We start from the raw sequence: 18843 nt of genomic DNA on the forward strand, positions 1-18843 counted from the left end.
GCATCTGTTTTCCTCTGTTTACAGGAAATAGTGCTATACAAAGTTTGATCGATGGGCCCATACACACAAATTGCAGTGTCAGCTCTGTACACACACACACACAAACACAGTAAAACACTGAACAGCTCAAACTTCCTGTCAGTACGGACTGTACGTCATTAAAAATGCATCTAAACAGACAGCAACGATGGAAACGAACCTCTGGGGCAAGTTGGACTGAAACCCTAAGCACACAGAGCTGGACAGTAATGCAAAGTGATCGAACCACTGCAACAAATACCCACGATGCATTGCCATGCTCTGCCTACAGCTGTGCCAAGTCTCCAGGGGAATATTTACACATCGCTCTGTCAGACTAACCCAATCTGTTTATACAAGTTAAAATGTAAGGAAAGGACACACAGTCCGACAATCCTACTCCCTCTCCTTCTCTCACTGCTATGTCAACTGAATCAATGGCACATTTGAAGCTGCTTCTGTGCACTGTGGTGGTCTGTAGGTCTCCAGGGCCTTACTGCTTGTTAGGGTCCATGTCTTTCTCTCTCTCTCTCTCTCTCTCTCTCTCTCTCTCTCTCTCTCTCTCTCTCTCTCTCTCTCTCTCTCTCTCTCTCTCTCTCAGGATGCACTGTTCTGTCAAGGCTCTTTCTTTCTCTCTCCCTTACTCACCCATCTTCATTCTCCCTGCAGCCTGGCTAATGTGCTCATGGATCACTGCAACCGCCTGTGTGCATGCTCCAATGCAAAGTTTCCAACAGACAAGCCCAGAGCAAGTTAGACTAAGTGAACTGGAGCTACTGGATATGTGAGTGCGCTTCAAAACTTATTCTTAGTTCCGGCGCTCTAATTTGATTGAACAAGAGGCGTTTCAAGACTCCAATAGCACTGGAACCACTGAAATTTGGCAAGGATCCAAATGGATGAACACTGCAAGAAATTCTATTCTTAACAAGTATTTTTAAGTTCCCAGTTAAAATATCTAAAACATACTTATATTTATTTACAATAATTATATTAAGACTTGTTTTCAGAAAATGTATTTTTAACACGGCTTTATTAAGTCGAGTTTTAAACAAGTGGGGAAAAAACTTGCCAGTGCAATAAATAAATACATAGTTAACCAAAAAAAACATTTACTCACCCTCAAACCTGTATGAATATCTAGGCGAATATATAAGATATTTATAGAATATGGGTAACCAAACAGTTGATGGACCCTGTTGACTTCCATAGTATGGGAAAAAAATACTATGAAATTCAGTGGGGCCTGTTTGGTTACCCATATTCTTAAAAATATATTCTTTTGTGTTCAGCAGGAGAAGGAAAATCATACAGGTTTGGAACAACATGAGGCTGAATAAATGACATAATTTTTATTTTGGGGTGAACTATCTTATTAAAAACAAGTGAAAAAAATCTGCCAATGAAAAAACAAAACACTCCCCATAAGGGAAGGTCAGTCGGTACGAGTCAAGGAAGGCTTGGAAGTAGGAGTGTGTTTAGTGTTAAAACTGAGCTGCTGTGGGATACTGTGGACGCACGCCAGCGAGGTGCCAAGCGCAACGGCTTCCCGAACATGTTATTAGCTGTTTTCTCAAATGTGCACTTGCACAGTTTGTTGTTGTTAGTTGGTGGTTTGAGGGTCTGTTTTACCCAGTTACCAAGCAACCTCTGATCTCATGCCTCTTTGATTGACAGCACATTTCCACTCAGCTGGGTTACTATGGTAGAAAAAGCAGGTTTTCCATATGTCAAACCAAAGAGAAAAGATAAAAGACAGAGATAGCTAGCTAGAGATGGGAGAGAGAGCATGTAAAGACAGCACCACATATTGATGGACTACTTCCTACTATCAATTTCTCTGGGTCTGATTTTCTGGGCTATCACTTTCCAATGATGCATACCAGGATGTGGCACAACCACAAAGCATATGGCCACAGTGTGTGTAAGGATCTTATATTCAACATGAAATGGCATTCAAAGTCCATTTGACTGTGTAACATGTTTCAGTGCAAAACAGGATTTGTAAGGAGAAAAAAAAACCAATTCATCCATAAGGAATAATGGGAATACTGTACAATAATGTGCTATGTTAATATTAATTAATACAATAGCTAACATGAAATAACAATGCACAATGTTTTTAGAACGTGCAGGTTTACTTTAATCTCATACAATACTGTTCAAAAGTTTGGGGTCAGTATGACTTTTGTTTTAAAGAAATGTATACTTTTATTCAGCAAGGACATATTAAATTGATCAAAAGTGACAATAAAGACATTCAAAAGATGTCTCGTTCAAATAAATGCATCATTTCATGTTGACTTTGATTGTCTAGCCGTTCAACACACTTCCTGGTTTACACACAATTCGGATCCTCAATGACACTCAATGGATGCATCTTTTACTTGACCTGCTCTTGACAAGAGTATGTACACAAACACTGAGACTCTCTATAACTCTCTGAGGTGTGTTTGTGCGTGTTTTGAACTATTGCAAGTTATTAACCGTGTTGATAGGAGCCCAAAGGCCTTCTGAATCTGCAGCAGACAGGATAAAACTCATTCACCCTGAGGAGAAACACAGCTGAAGTGCTTGCGTGTTTATGTCTGTTTATATAGTGTGAACTGTATCGCATACGTGTTTAAATGTGAGTGGGAAAATGGTGTGGGAAGGCGAATCTCTTTTTCTCTCTCGTACACAGATAATGAGAATGAGAAATGTGCGAATAGCTGCTTTTATTAAAAAGGAAAAGTTTATAGCTGCCTGTGGCCTCATAAAGCCCCAGTGATGGAGCGCAGGAGGGAGAGGCAGTGAATTATTCTCATTCCTTCTCTCTCTCGCTCTCGCTCTAATGGGCCTTTGTTTCTTTATCTTTGCTGTCAATTTTATTAGGAAGCACTGTTTAAATTTAGTTTGGAATTGTACCATTCTGTATCAGGTAACACATTTAAGCCTTAGTAGGGTAAGAAATCTCCCTTGCTCCACATAGACGAATAAACAAAGGAGACCAGCTACAACTTTCATGTGAAATTTTTGCAATGCTAGCAATCAGAAAAATAATAACCATTTCCACAAAAGGTTTCTACACACCATTTCAGCCCTGTCTTCCATAGTTTGGACAAACATGTAGACCCACCCCCAAACTCATGCCACTAGCTGTGCCAGAAGTTGACCCGAATGTCAAACACTCAAACAAAAAACAAGCAAGCCTGTGCCTATTTTCAATAATATTCTACGCCATTTTGAAGTATATGTAGTGTAGTATATGTAGTGTATTAAAAGTACCAAGATGAAGTACTTGGTTAAATGAAAAACTTATTACAGATTACTGGACTCTCTAGTTGCGGAATAGGAAGGGCTAAACTAGTGTTGTTATTGTTATCAAAAAAACGACAACTAAGGCCCTGTTCCAAATGGAACCCTAAGCCCTCGCAATTTTCCTCTGACTCCACACTTTCATGTAGTAATACCGCTTTGACTGTTGGGCACAATTCTGTTGCATCCTTCTGAAACCTAAAATGACAAACGGGACACCCTACGGTCTGGTAAAATGTACCAACAATCACATTTAAAAATAAACTATGGCACACCATAAAAATATTGTTTGCATTTCCAGTAGATTCCACGACGGATTTCTCACCTTTTTTATGTAGTGACAGATGTTGGCTTGTCAAAAAACACAGGTGTTTGATCCACACTACCTATCTGATCCAGGGGATATAAAGGTATTTCCTTAGGCCGACCACATAGCGCTGAAAAGACAGCAGTTTCTCCCCGGAGTCGGAGGGCAAGTGCAAGGCAAGACTTGTTCTGGGAATCTGCAGCGTAATGCTAATCCATTACTTCGCATCATTCTTAGCAGCATTAAAGCAACCGCTTCGAAGAATTGACAGGCAAGTGTGTCAGTACGTAGCCGAAGTAAGAAATGAGGGGCCTCACTGGTGGGTATGTTCAGCTCTTTGGCGATATCCAGTGCCTTCAACTGGATGATGGCTCTGGTTATTATTGGACGCCCCTCATTTCTTTTTTTGGCTGCGTGCTGGCACACTTCCCTTACAATTTCTTCAAAGTGGACACTTTTAGGACCGCGGTAAGCTGTTCTTTGACAGTTAGCATTTGTAAGACGGTCTTTTTGGCTTCGCAATCTTCTAACAATACAATCTGACACACCGTATTTCTTGGCTGCTTAATGAGAATTGTTTGATGACTCCGCTGCGTTTATCACCATGAGCTTAAAGTTTGCATCATAACCTTTTCTCAGTTGCCGGTTCACTTGCCTGACTTTTGAACAGTTCTGTTCTGGACGGTCATTCACTATCTTGAGGTCACCTGGCACTGTAAAATACAAGTAGTTTACAGGGGCGGTCGCTTCAGTCCTGGGGGGCACGCTCGTTTTACACGTATTTGGCGCTCCCTATTGTTGCGGGTGTATTATTGACATGTAAAAGTCTACACCCTGAATATGAGACAACCCCATTTTTCAGATGCATTTCCAAGAAAAGAAAACACTTATATTCGGAGCAATACGGTAAGTTGTATACTACAATTACTAAAACGAAAATAAAAAGACTAAATAAAAATATTGAGCAAAAGCACACAACAAAACTACAAATTTTAAATTAAATGAAAATGAAAATATAAAAATAAAAATAACAGTAAAAATAGTAATAAATACTATTATTACATAAATAATACTAAAATTACCCTGGGCTTAACATGCTAAATCTAACACTTCAAATGAAACACGCGACCGCTTCAGTGTAGTAAAAAAACAAAACATTAAACGGTATTACATTTGAGATGACCCAACTCTTCAAAAATTCATAAACTAGATAGCAGAGTGCACAATGATGTATAATACATCATTAGGGATGCAGCTAACATTTTGGGAACGTTTCAGGAAGTCAACCGACAAATGGCTTTATTGATGTCTCTGTGCATTAAACTGGCATTAGAAAGTGTTTTATCATCAAGAAAATGACCTTTAAAGGAATATTCCGGGGGTTTTCTATACCCTATTAGCATGCTGTCGACTACCTCAGGCAATAATTTCAACACATCCCTCTCTGTTGCTAAACACACAAGACACGCGTTTACAGTAAGCACACAATTATTGTCTGAGGTAATCGTCAGCACGCCACAACTGCGACACGCAGACGTCAGGTCGCAATAAACCCGGAATATTCCTACAGCATTCCTCCCTTCCCCCTCATTGAGGAGGAGAGAGATGGGCAACAGCTGCTCCTGAGGTAGAGGTGCGAATTCTTAATGGCAGACCGCCCCTTTGCCTCGGCACTCATGGGTCACATCAACAGATCTTAAAACACTTGTGTCGTTTGTACTGACGTAGGCCCATCCGTCGTTTACGGCTCTATCGCTTTGCCCTGTTTACACTGCCCAGCTAGGCCAGAAACCTTCTGACACTTGGTTTCCTTCCTGTTGTTCCTCCCAAACAAAGACATAAAAAACCCTGTCTTTTTGACTCCTTGCTGAGCTTGTGTGCAGCTGTTGGGTGCTGCTTTCCACTTGGCTCACTCCTGCTGTGGGACGAGCACTCCGAGAGACACGGAGGGGGATGGAAACAGCTGTTTCTCATTCGCAATCACACGTCAGTCAGACTCAAAACACATTCCCTCGTTATTCTGCTGCGCTGCTGGCGAAGAAATGACGTGTTTGAGAAGAATAGAAAGACTGAATAAAGAAGTCCTACTATTTTTACTTAGGTGAGCAACTTAAGTGTAATCCGTCCACTGTTAAATGGAAATGCAAAAATAACTGGATTTTTTTGTATAAATGACACGTAAGAGAAATTTAATAAGGTACAGTTCACCCAAAATGAATATTCTGTCAATATTTATTCACTCTCGTTGTTCTAAACTCGTTTTACTCTTTCTTCCTTTAAATACAAAGAGAATTTTCAAAAACAAATGAAAGAAAGGGAATGAGTACTGGGGCTGTCAAGCTCAAAAATGACAAAAAAGCACCATAAAAAAAATGTAAAAGTCAATTTTGAAGTAATACGATAAATAAAGCGAAACATTTATTTTTGCTATTCATTAAAAATCTTCCCCTCTACACACAATGCTATTCAGTGCACTAATCATATAGGCCACTTTTATAGTGATTGTGTCAGTTTGGAGCTTGATGACGAAGAAAACACACACACACACACAAAAACTTTTGAGGAAGAATAACATCTGCTAAATAAATTCATTTAAATGTAAATGCAATGGGGTCCAAACAACATTGGACCTAATTGTCTTTCATTGACAAAAGCAACAGAGACATTTTTCAAAATATCTTCAATGTTCCACAGAAAAAAAGAAAGTCATAAAGGTTTGGATCTACATGAGAGTGAGTAAATGACAGAACATTTTTGGGTGGACTATCCTTTAAAAGACAAAAATGAGAGGGAGATAAAAAAAGAAGAGATGAAGAGAGGATGAAAAAGAGAGACCGGCAGAGGAATGGTCCGCTGGGTGTTGTGAAGTATTCCCTATAGGCTGTGTTCTTCACACTACAAAGCACACGGACTCTCTGAAATAAAACTGTCCCATCTTGGCGGCCCAGCTGTGCTTGCCTGTGCCATTTTCTCTCTCCTTCTCTCCCTCCATCCATTCCTCACTCCTGGTGCTCCTTGGCATTCAGGGAATAAAGACAGCCTGAATAAGGTCTTTCCTTCCACATGGGAACAAAACCTCCAGGCCCAGTGAGTGACGTCTCTGAAGACAGCTGACCTCTGACAGCTGAAATCCACTGAGACTGGGATTCGCTAACGATCTCATGAGCCCCGGTACAGATGAAAGGCAGAATGGAGGAGGAGAAGAAGAGGAGGAGGAGAGGCAGGAATTGAATCTTACTGAGTGCCTTCATTTATTTTCCCAGCCAGTTTATTCACTAATATCAGATTGGATGTTGTTGCATGTAAACAAAAACATAACAAGATCAGACTTTTCTGCATCCAATTTCATCTGATCTATAAATGCAGCGTTGGTGAGCATAAGAAAATTCTTTCAAAAACATTTTAAGAATCTTACCAAACCCTAAACTTTTAAATGGTAGTGTAAAGTCCTTTCTTCTTTTAATACTGTATTTGGGCATTATTGTTATGCAATTTAAAGGGTTGTCTGAAAGTTCTTGTCTGGAAGCATCACATGCAGTTTGGATAAAGTGTGAACTACTTGAATGACTAGAAGTGACAGCAATTATTTTCAATATGAAAACATTTAATTCTCAATACAAGTTTTGGTTATAGTGGCATATTGGCTAAAACATTGTGTTCTAATTGGTTAGAGTCAGGAAAGTAATTATAATTAATTAAGTAATTATACATGGTTTCAGTCCGCATTCTTGCATTTAAAAACAGTTAGATGAAGCATCACTGATGAAATGTAACAGGCTAGATCACAGGGGTCCTGAGACACATTTTTAAAAGCTAAACAACTTTTAACTTGCAACAACATCTTAAAAATGCAACAGACATGGTGAGAGGCAATTAATTAGCATTTTGAACGCAATTTTAAATATGATCTGATATCCCGTCATGTAACCTATATCTAAAACCTATATTTGATTCTCATCATAATTCAAGATTTATCATTATTGAAGACAAGGTCTTGTCTGAAATCATCACTTGCACTGGAGTCCACAGGAATTCCTATGAATAAATCATGCAGGAAGTATGAGCGATGAATATTTTACTATTTATTTTAGAAAAGCCCCTCACATTTGCATTCCATTGCAGTAAGCCACATAGTGACACAGGCGGTTTTATTTAGTTATGAACCACATGGGAAGACAAATGCTCCAGAAGTAAGAGGCAACTTCTAGGCAGACAATACTTAAAGGCAGGGTGATTTGTTCCAAAAAATTCTTTTGTTATGCTAGTTGAAAGTCTCTTAACATCCTGATAGCAATCACTAAGTTAAGTGGTCTAAATATATCGTCTGTTGAAGGAGTAGGACCATAAAATGTTCGTCCAATCATTTCATTTGGTCCAGTGATACGATGTCCTACCTGCCTGTCAACGTACACTAAAAATGCTGGGTTGTTTTAACCCAACTTTGGGTCAAATATGGACAAAACCAAATGTTGGGTTAAAAATGTAATTAAAAAATGTAACCCAACGGCTGAGTTTGTCCATAATTGACCCAAAGTTGGGTTAAAACAACCCAGCATTTTTTAGAGTGTATGTATTTTCATACGTCCGTTTCATGCTATTCAGAGTTAGACACCTTTTACAGTTCCTCCTGAACTAAAAACAACCAGCTTATGCTGCATTCACACCATAACAACTGTAATTTGTAAGAGGTGGATAGAAACCCGCGATGTTATACTCTGAGCGGTTCGTGACTCGAATTTGTGTTTCAATGGCAACGCTATCAATGCCGAAATATATCTGCAGCAGTCAGGTGGTACAACTAAGGCTCTTTAAGTTGTTTATGTTCATTATTATTGTAATGTTATGTGCTTTGAGACATAAGGTAGTTTAACGCTGTATCTCGTGACGCTTTTGTTTGCTCCCTGCTGCGTTTATGTGTTTTGGTGGAGGCGTGGCTTTGGAGACGCTTTGAAGAGAGGGTGGAATCTTATGCATTCAAAGCTAGCTCGCTATTGCTAGCCTCTCTGAAAATTGCCTACCCTACCTTCAACTGAACAGTAGAGCATTCACATTTTTTTAAATAATAAAATAAAACTAAAAAAATCAAATAAGATAATTGATATTTGTTATTAAAAACAAGGTAAATTATAAAACAAACAATGTCTAATTTTCTAACAAGCTTAAAGCAAAATTAAATTACTCTGGCTGGGAATCACTGATAAAGTAATGTCTGGTGCTATAATGGGATGTATGAAGTCAGACTGGGAAGAATGCTAAGACTGTGTGCATGCACATCTATAGGCTCCAGTGAGCTGAAGCAGCACTCTTCAAGCTGAGTCAGGAAAAAGGCATTAAACTCAAGTAAACACACATTCAGACCAAAACTCACAACACAGCAGCGCGCTGAGGCGAAACGTCTAACCGTGTTCTTAATCTAACAATAACCTCATCCTCCTTCTGAGTACAAGGAACAGTACGCTTGTCTTAAACATCCCTAAAAAAGCTCGTTAACTACATAAAACAGGCCGAACTGGCTGAACCGCAGCGCCTGATTGGCTGCAAGCTCAGCAGCTCATTAGAGCCTGAAAGCTGCACATTATAGCTGTATCGAACTCTTCTCCTCTCAATCTCCATCTCACAACATGATCTGCTACAATAAACCAATTAACCTTGAACCGAACAGGTCACTTACCAGCTAATCAATCCCAAAGATAGGACACACACAGGCAAATACACACTCATCTGTACACATGCGCCACGTCTGGCTCATAAAAATCTCATCAAGGCTGTGACGAAAGATTTTATAGTGATAATTACGTTATTGAAACAGTCAATTGAACTAATAGAAGTCAATAAGACTGTGAAGAATGTCGAACATGCAAAAGGTCGAAGACAACAGCTGCCCTTTCATGCCAAAATGAGATTGTTTTATGTCACATCGCAGGACCAAAGACATCCGGGAGGGAAGTTGATTAAAAAGCATTAAAAATCACATCTACTGAAATATTTTCTAGAAATACAGCCAGCTTCACTCGAGTTTTAAGATCAGAGTCATGTACCATACTAGATTTTCGATGAATAGAATATGTGAGGCCTTGTAATTTGGCCTCAAATTCCACGAACTTAATCCTGCAATACCAGAACAACATGACCAGATCTGCATTTATTACATCCTAAAATGAGAAAATAACAACAGTAAATCTCTCGGAAATATATGTGGATTTCGTTTACAGATTATAAAAGTTGCGTCTCTTGTTTTTAGGCAGACAAAGCATGGCAAATCAACACTTTATTGAACATCTGTCCCCGTTTACACCGCTCAGCCAGAACGATCCACAAACTGAAACTACTAATCTAGTGCATTATGACACCATTTAGATGTCCAAAAATGGATCCGGTGAGGTCTTTGATCACCCGCAACCCTTTCCGACAAACACAGAGCTGTTATGTTTATTTAACGTGAGGAGAGCTGATGGAAAAGTCTGGAGGCTGCACCTGCGTCTCAAGGCAACACGTGTCTCATCTTTTTTAATTGCCGACAGCCATTTCCTGCCACCATAATCACACCCATAATTTCCTGCACAAATGTCTCTAATTTTCCAGGTCATAGGGGCTTACAGAAAATGATAAAGCCAAACATCTTACTTCAGTGGTAAAGCTTGAAGAAGATTGGGTGAGATTAAAAAAAAGAAGAGAGAGAACCAGAGGAAAAGAAACAGTCTACAGTGTCACCAGTCAAAATTCCCCTAGGCTTCCTATTGAGACATCATTTTCGCTACAGTGGGAAGAAGGAATGCTGGGAGAGACACTAATCCGCTCCTCTTATCTGGCCTTCGGCTCTAGAGGACAACAGGTCAACCATCTCACCCCACAAAAAAAATGCATTGAAACAACACATTGTCTGGGGTCTGGCCTATGGCTCTGGGGTCTTACCCAACAGCAAGCACAGGTCATCAGATTGTGAACCATCAAGCCAAAGTTAATCCTTTTGTCTCCATGTTCATATCTAAATGGTGCTACAGATTAATTCACACAATCGGATGAATAATCTGCCATTGCCTTATGCTACATGGGTCAATGGTTCGTGCATAATGGAGCATGTACAATAAAGCAATAAGCCACGAGAAGCATGTGAGATCTGATGTGCCTAAACACCCTTAACCTTGGTAATCCACTACAAACTACAGTCTAAAATGGCTTATTACTTTAACAAAAAGTGTTAAGAGCAGCCTGATAAAAGAACCCAATATTAAAATAATAAAACTATTATTTAAAAGACCCTATATATAATTAAAACAATGATTTATTATTTTATAATACATATTAAAATACTACTACTAATAATAATACTAAAATTTCGGCAAAAAAATAACAATTAAAATGTATTATTATTAATAATAACAAAATAGCCTATGCGTTGCTGGTCCTAACTTGCTGGATTAAGAATGGTTTTGGGCACTCATCAAGTGGAATGCCAGCTAGATAAACTTAAGATCAGCTTGGTCAGACTGAGAGACCAGTTTGACGATCTTTAACAAGGCAAGTCCACTATCTTAAGCTGTTTGTTGTTGAATGTTTTAAAAACAATGACTAAAACAGCTCATTCAATCAAACTGTCAGAATACTAATATAGTTACAGAAATAATATATTGATGCAATTGCTTTAAATATAATACTAAGATGTCTCTTCTGAGACCTTTAAAGGTTAAACCTTTGTGCCACCCAAACAAACAAGAAGGGCTTAAAGGTGACCTTGCTGACATTCAGCTTGTTGACTAAAGCATATGCAACAGTCCACATTCCAAACCAATGTGGAACTGTCCGTTGATGAGATGAGATCAATAAGACAGAACAATAGGAAACCCTGGGAGCAGGGGTACCTTGACCTTAAGAATAAACCTGCCCATCTGTCCCTCCTGAAGCGGCCGATAGGAGGTCAAAGGACATATTGGACCAATCTTACCTTCATTAAATGAGGGATTGCTTCGATTGTTACTTTAAAGTTGAAATATGCAAATTATGAACCACTAGTGGCACCAAACAAAACTGCAAAAACAGCTTTCTACAAGTAGTTCCACCCTAAACTCATGCCATTGGTTTTCAGGCCCGTTTAAGTCAACAAATCCTGCAAAAATGTGTCCCACATTAAACTGCCATATAAAAGTATTTACACATAGTAAAAAACAGACTTTGCCTTTAAGTCTGAAAAAACATGGACAAATGTGAATAGACTGGATTGAATTGAGTTATTACCTTCTTGGACTAAATGGTTATGATTTATTAAAGGGCCGTGAGGGTTTGCTGTGCATGCAGAATGGCAGCACCACCACCTCCGCCGCAACAAACAACAGCTGTTTCTGCTACAAATAGCCTTGCTGATTATGACCAACATATGTAAATTACATCTAGCAATGTCCTACTAAATCTCTATGGTATATATTTAGTAGTCCGGGGCTGTAGCCATAGCGTAGGACTGCTTGAGACAGTAACGGTGAACTAAAGGACATCAGCCACAACAATGCAGCCACAGACAAAGACCTAATATGTGTATTTGAGTGCAATTAGAGAAAAATGGACCCTAACATGAAGAGTCCTGAGGATTACATGCATTTAATCGTCCTTGTACACGCTTGACTAACAAACATCCCCACTGACATGGGAATTACACATCCAGCCCTGGCAAGGAGCAAATGTAGGGCAAAAATAATAAGCTTCCACTCGACTTGCATTGCGGAGGTGGCGCTGTCTAGCATACAATGCACTTAATCATTGTGCAAATATGCTTTAAGAAGCTAATGGCTGATGAGCAAAAACAATGATGCAAAATAAAGAAGACGGTTATGCCATCCTTAACCTCACAAATTAACTACTGTCTGTCAAAAAGACAACTATAACACTGAGCGGAATCCAAATGAACGCAACTGCATGGAGCAGTCAAGACAAGCTAGTGACGTGGTGATTCACGGCTGTTGAAGGGTAAACATAGCAAAACAAAGACTTCACAGATACTGAGCAGTCTTTATCGCTTTCTTCGCTTTAGGACACACCTCCATGACAACCGACACAGGTACAACACAGCCACTGTTCTCTCAACACTTGGCAGGAGCTGTTAACCTTATGCAAGGCCTTATTGTGCACATAATTCATTTTTCAGCTCCCCGTCAGTCATCTGATTAGTCATACCATGTTTCTCCAGGTGGAAGCGAAGAAAGCAGAGAACCAATTATAGGCTTGTTAAGAGGTGACATTCCTCAAATTTTCACCCTGAAGGCTTGTGTGGCAATTCCCCCTACTTTATGAAATTAAAAATATCTAATTGTGAAAGTGTTTTGCTCAATCTGCTTGTGTTAATGAAATGCTCAAGGTTTGGTCTTTCCACCCACCCAACAGACAAGAGAGATGGGGAAATTGATGTCTTTGAACACTTCACGTATATTCGCCTGTCTTTGTGGTAGAAACCTCCAAAGAGTCCACTTAGCAAGCGCGAGAGTCATATTAGTCCCGCTGAGAACAGAGATCTGGTTCAAAGACAGAGAGAGAGAGAAGCCAAAAGGAGACGGCCCTGTGTGCATCAGCCAGCCTTCTAAAATCTCCCCCCTCTCACAATGAGCGTAGATGCTTGAATGAGATTTGGTTCAGCCAAAGGAGAACTGTGGAAATCTATCTGCTGATATTTCAAACCTCGTCTCCAACTCGAAGCAAAGCCCCACACAGAAACAAACAACGTAGAACCCAATGCTGATACCAGCGCTCCACTGCTCTAGTTTTTCGTAGCATTTTAAATATTGAGCAGCTTGTCATCCGAGGTTAAGCTCATGAAGAAGGTGGAAAGGAAGAGGGAAGATCCCAAAGGATGCCGGAAACGTACAAGCCTGAGTGAAAGGGTTAGAAATTAAACTATTGTAAATCAGGAAAAGGCATTTGGTGGGGATGAGACCCACTTGGATGAATGGAAGTGAGTGTTACAGTGTCAGGTGTAGAGGCAGATGGCTCTGTGCATCTGATAGGGTTTGCCAGCAGCCTTGCTCTCTTTCCCATGGGCCTTTGCATTAGGCAGAAAAGAGGGAACGTTCCAAGATGGATGGGTTATTATGAGGCTGGGGCTGCAAGTTATTAAATATGATATAAAGATGTTACATATAAAGCAGCCGATAAAACATAAAGGAACACTTGGCTTGCATAAATATAAATTATTTACTCATCCTCGTGTCATAACAAACCTGCATGATTTTCTTTCTTTTATGAAACACAAAATAAGGTATTTTGAAGAATGTTTTGGTCTACACAATGAAAGTTAACATGTGTTGTTCTGTGTTCCACAGAAGAAAGAAAGTCATAGAGGTTTATAATAACATGAGTTTGAGTATTTTTTTTTACTCAACCTATCCCTTTAAGATGGAGAGACTGGTAGATTAGGCAGATAGAACAATGAAGAGCAATTTATAGATGTAAAATGAAGCAGAAGTAATTTGGTAATAGAATTAAAGAACCATTAAGGTTTCCAGAACAAGCCTTGGCCTTCCTTCAAATTGCCAGCAGTCGTATCGCAGGCTGTTCCCTCTGTCTCTATGTCAGTGATTTTGAACAGTTCTGCTAAAGTCACATGACTGCAATACAACACCTATAGCCTGACCTTTAAGTTCTGAGATAACACATCCATGCTTCATAGCAAACCCTGAAATGAAACAACAGAAGCGAAACAAACCAATGATCATGAGCTTGTTTTTCTAGTCTATTAGCCACACAATGTCTTGGATTCAGAATTCCAGGGTGCTAAGGCCAGGTGATTCTGCCAGGAATGTCAGGAAAGTCACTCAAGCAGAAGTGAGAAGGGAAGTCTGAGTTGGCATCAGCTCTTTAGGGTTGTCTAGCACAATAAGGATGAAATGGTTTACTCTATATCGACCTGAAAACCAAATCCCCAAACCTCCAGGCTGCGGAAGCGTCATAGGAAGACACTCCATTGTGTCTCCACCTTCAAAAAGAGCCATGATAGAGAATGGAAGGAGGAAGAAAATAGCTGTGAACTCAATGGCCGACTAAAAGGAAACCTTTTCTTGCAACAAAAGCTTCCATTGGGACAAGAAAAGTAAAACTATATACGTCAGAAAGAATTGACAAAGCTTTATCTACAAAAAAATAAATAAATGAAAATCAGGAAAACACTAACAAATGTCGCCCTAAATGTCCTCATGATATGGTAGCCTTGGTAGAAAGCACATTTGGAAAGTTTTAACATTGACATTAGCAGATGGAAACTGCTGCTGAATATACAGCTGGCTATATTAAACCAATTATATTGTTCATCTTAACAAGAGGATTGCGGGCTATGTGGGGTACTGGAAGAGTGCCAGGGATGGTGGATGGAAGGTGGGAGTTGGTGGTCCCATTTAAGACGTCACTCTCTTGCTCACAAAGGTGCACATTAAAAATGGAGTATCCAAGGTCACTTTCGGCCAAACTGAAGTACCGTTGATGGAGTGGTGCAGTGATCCTTTCCTGTACCCATGCAGGGAAGCTGAGAAAGGTCTGGCTATTGATTCCTCGGGCAACAGATGGCCATAGCTAATCCCTGTCTGTGTCCATGCATTCTCCCGATGCTATCCATCGGTAAAAAAAAAAAAAAAAAACTACCAGCAAATTAACAATGTATCCTTTGTAATCATCTTCTGAGATGACACTTCAAGAGAACAGATTTCACTGCCAGCCGACATTTCAAATGCTTTTCATGGTCTTCAGCTGATGTACCCAATAATTTTTATCCTTCGGAGAACATAATTTTACAAAAACAATCAATGAACAAACAGGGTCTTCCATAGATATGAGTCACTATTTTGGGAGTTTACAGACAGGCAAACAGATTAGGAACTAGAGCATCCGATCTGAGTCTCGAGATAATAAAATACTTCCTTTCTGAGAGAGGCAAAAGACAAACTCTTTGAGAAAGAGGTCACACTTAGGGCAGGGGCTGTTTAGTCTTCGAATTTAGCCATTTGGATCTTGTTCCCTGAGGTGTTCTCAACTCCTGACCTTGATTTAGTAAACTTGAAACACATCCGTACTTATTTCCTTTCCATTATCTGTGAATTATGCAAACTATGCACATAATCTGCCCCACCGTGCAGGATCTGGGCGCTCAAATGTGCGCTGATTGTTTACCATCCCTAGGGAACCAGAAATGCACGGAGGAAACAACTAATACTGAGGAGTCTTCCCATGGAGCCAGACACACAAACATACACAACCACCCACACTGGACAGTCGCCTATGAACAATGAAAAGGGGGAGGAGTCTTCTGATTTGCTTGCTAGGGTCAAAGGGGTCTCACAAGAATTAGATAACTCAATCAACAGTCAATCAAGGCCTAGCTCAAACTTAGCTGCATCTAATAGCTATAATTTCCCTAAATCGAATTGCACAAAACCATTTGAAAAACATCTGCTGATCCTTCTCTAAGATCTTGAGGTTGGTCAAAGACCCGAGGGACGAGACCAGAGAGTTGAAGAAAAGACTGCACACTTAATTAGCCTGACCACACTATGTTGAGAAAGCCGAAAAGTCCCACAGGGTTCACATGACGAGTCCCTCAGTGCTGACAGGTGCCCGCCATGACACCGAGAGAGGGGAAATTAATCCGCTAACACAAACAAATCGCCCTCAGGCCTGTTTTCTGTCAGGGGTAGCGACACAAAGACCATTGATTTGAACTCTCTGAGCACGCAGAAAGTGTTTTTGACGGGTTCCCTGCTGTCAGACATTCGGGTGTTTGACTTCTAATCCGCCCTGAGGGGGTTTCAAATAACCACACAAAGCAGCATGACTATTCATTCAGCAGTATATCACCATTTAAGTGAGAATATGAACATTTCACAGAAACAGCACAACATTCTTATAGCTGAAACCAACAGGACACAGATGTGTTTCTTGGTTGGCTCCAAGCCCTGCTCTCAAGAGAAGTGTTTCTGACTAAAATTAGCTAGGCTGAACATAATTACATTGGAGTTTTGATAATTAATTTAACAATAAAAGATATGGCAGCTCATGAGATGAGCATTCACAGCCATCTGCACCTCATTTGACATGCAACAAGACATTTGGGCGGATATCTGTAGTCTCCATTTGATGAAGACATTTCATTTACATGCCACTCAGTTTCTAACAGATGAGAACAAAGTATTTGCCTGAATTTGAATAATGGATGCACCTAAAACAAAGACAGCGGAACTACAAAGGGTTTCAGCCTGCAAAGCACACAAACCCCTCCAATTTGGGCATCAAAAACTCCAAACCCAGGAGAGAGAATCAAACCGCAGATTTACTGGGTAGACTGCCAAGATGTTCGGAGCAACAGCTGGCTGCCAAGGTTACTGCTGAAGGAACAACAAAAAAAACTATTTCTCTTTAAAGCGTTACAAATTAAGCGAGACTAATCCATTTCAGACCGTTGCAGGGCTTTCAACACCATTGAATAATGAGTACTCTCGGATGATCTCTCTTATAGGATGAAGACCAGTGACAGAATGAGCATTAACGCTATTGGATTGAAGATAATCAAAATGGTACAGACTGATTTCCTATTGACAAACACAAAACTCATTTGTTTCAAAATGAAAATGTATATGATCAGTTGTAGACATTTTGCAAAAATTGTAAAATATCTTTGAGACTGTGAGGCTTTGAAACAATAGTTCTCACAAAAAAGATCAAGCCTCATCATCTCATTCCAAACTCAACTTACTTTCTTCTATGGGGAGCAAAAGGAGACATTTTGAAGAATGTCTTTTCCATAATGACAATCAATGACAGCCTTTATAAAGAGCACAAAATCACCATAAAATTAACATAAAATAGTCTGCATTAGTTGGGAGCTATTTTCCAAGCCGTTAGAAGCCCTACGATACCTTTGTGCAAGCACAAAACTAAATCATTATTCGAAAAGTCATTATTCACTGAAGATTTGGGACATCTGCCCTAGCACTTCTTGGCGAGTTTGTGGGTGAAGCCATACCCAATTTGTGAATGACCGATTCGTTTAAATCGGTTTATTTTTTTTTAATTTGCAGATTGCAGAAATTGCAAGTAATCTCAATGGTGAGCAATTGCTCAATAGGCTAGAAATCAAATCCCATACTAACATTCCTCATGTTGGAATTATTATTATTATTTTATTTTTTTTACTTTTTGAATCTGAAGGCTCGTCTTATGGGATAACAAAGTGATAGCTGGTTCCACACATTGAACCAAAGACAGTTCGCTTAATGTTTCATGAAACTGAGTATTCTGCCATCCTACTGATTTGACATACAGCTTTCTGCTTACTTTATAGTAGGGAAGCGCGGAATGATTTGTTCACGAATCAGACAAATCAGATTCAGAACAATTCCGTAGCAGCGTTTAACTGAAGTGAATGGAGAGTGGATAGCGACTTAAATTTCGGCCTGTTCCCTGTTCCTTACACAAAGCTATCACATGGCGTCACACGACTTGGAATATAGCCTAGGCTATATAACGACTCGTGTGGATACTTTTATGTTTCACGGAAGAATGTCAAAAGGGTTCGAAAGGAAATTAATTGAGTAAATGATGACAATTTAAATTTTGGGTGAACTTAACGATATAGCCTAACAAGTTTTAAAGTGAAAAGACAACGACAAAGCGAATAAATATTAAACTTTTTTACGCAAATTGCAGATATAACAGCTGGAGTGGAAACAAATGTGTTGTCAAGGTATTGTAGGATGTTTTGTTATTATTCCCGCTATAGGCTATCCCAAACACTGAATAATGCTACGAAACTGCCCGCAGGCATCAGCAACGGCACATAAACCCAAATGAATTGTCCTTGTATCTAAAACAAAGCAAAATATTTCCCGCTGCTTTCCTAAAAGCATCTATTGTTTAAAACCAAAAACACACGCGCGCTGTGGAGCCGGATGGATGGACAAAACACTCCGTGGAGTTCACCTATAAGAAAAAGTTTCTTTCGGAACAAGTTCAAATACAAGAGACAGTTAGTCATCTTACCTCGCCAAGGACGAGACGACAATCCCATTGTACGTGGAAAATTATACAACGAATGATTCCTTGTGTCAATACACGCGTTATTTCCCAAAGAGACGCGCCTTCCACAATAGAAGCGCAACAACTCAACAGATCTCAGGACACAGCGAGCGGCTGACTGACAGCCCCACCGGCACAAAGCCCGCCTCTTCTACGCGCTGATTCGCCGTGGCGTACGCACA

General features: G+C 39.8%; 1 protein-coding gene across 2 annotated transcripts in view; it reads right to left on the reverse strand.

The window, feature by feature from the left end:
* The window catches only part of sipa1l2 (signal-induced proliferation-associated 1 like 2), a 66553-nt gene extending 47779 nt beyond the window's left edge, over window positions 1-18774 (reverse strand). For both annotated transcript variants that reach the window (XM_056248663.1, XM_056248661.1), the window contains exon 1: window positions 18626-18774. The gene's annotated coding sequence lies outside the window, so the exon portion shown is untranslated. The remainder of the gene's footprint in view (window positions 1-18625) is intronic.
* Window positions 18775-18843: the final 69 nt, after the last annotated feature.

Source organism: Rhinichthys klamathensis, unplaced genomic scaffold (genome assembly GCF_029890125.1).
Source record: "Rhinichthys klamathensis goyatoka isolate OS25496 unplaced genomic scaffold, OSU_Roscu_1.1 h1tg000056l_1, whole genome shotgun sequence".
Classification (NCBI taxonomy): Eukaryota; Metazoa; Chordata; class Actinopteri; order Cypriniformes; family Leuciscidae; genus Rhinichthys; species Rhinichthys klamathensis.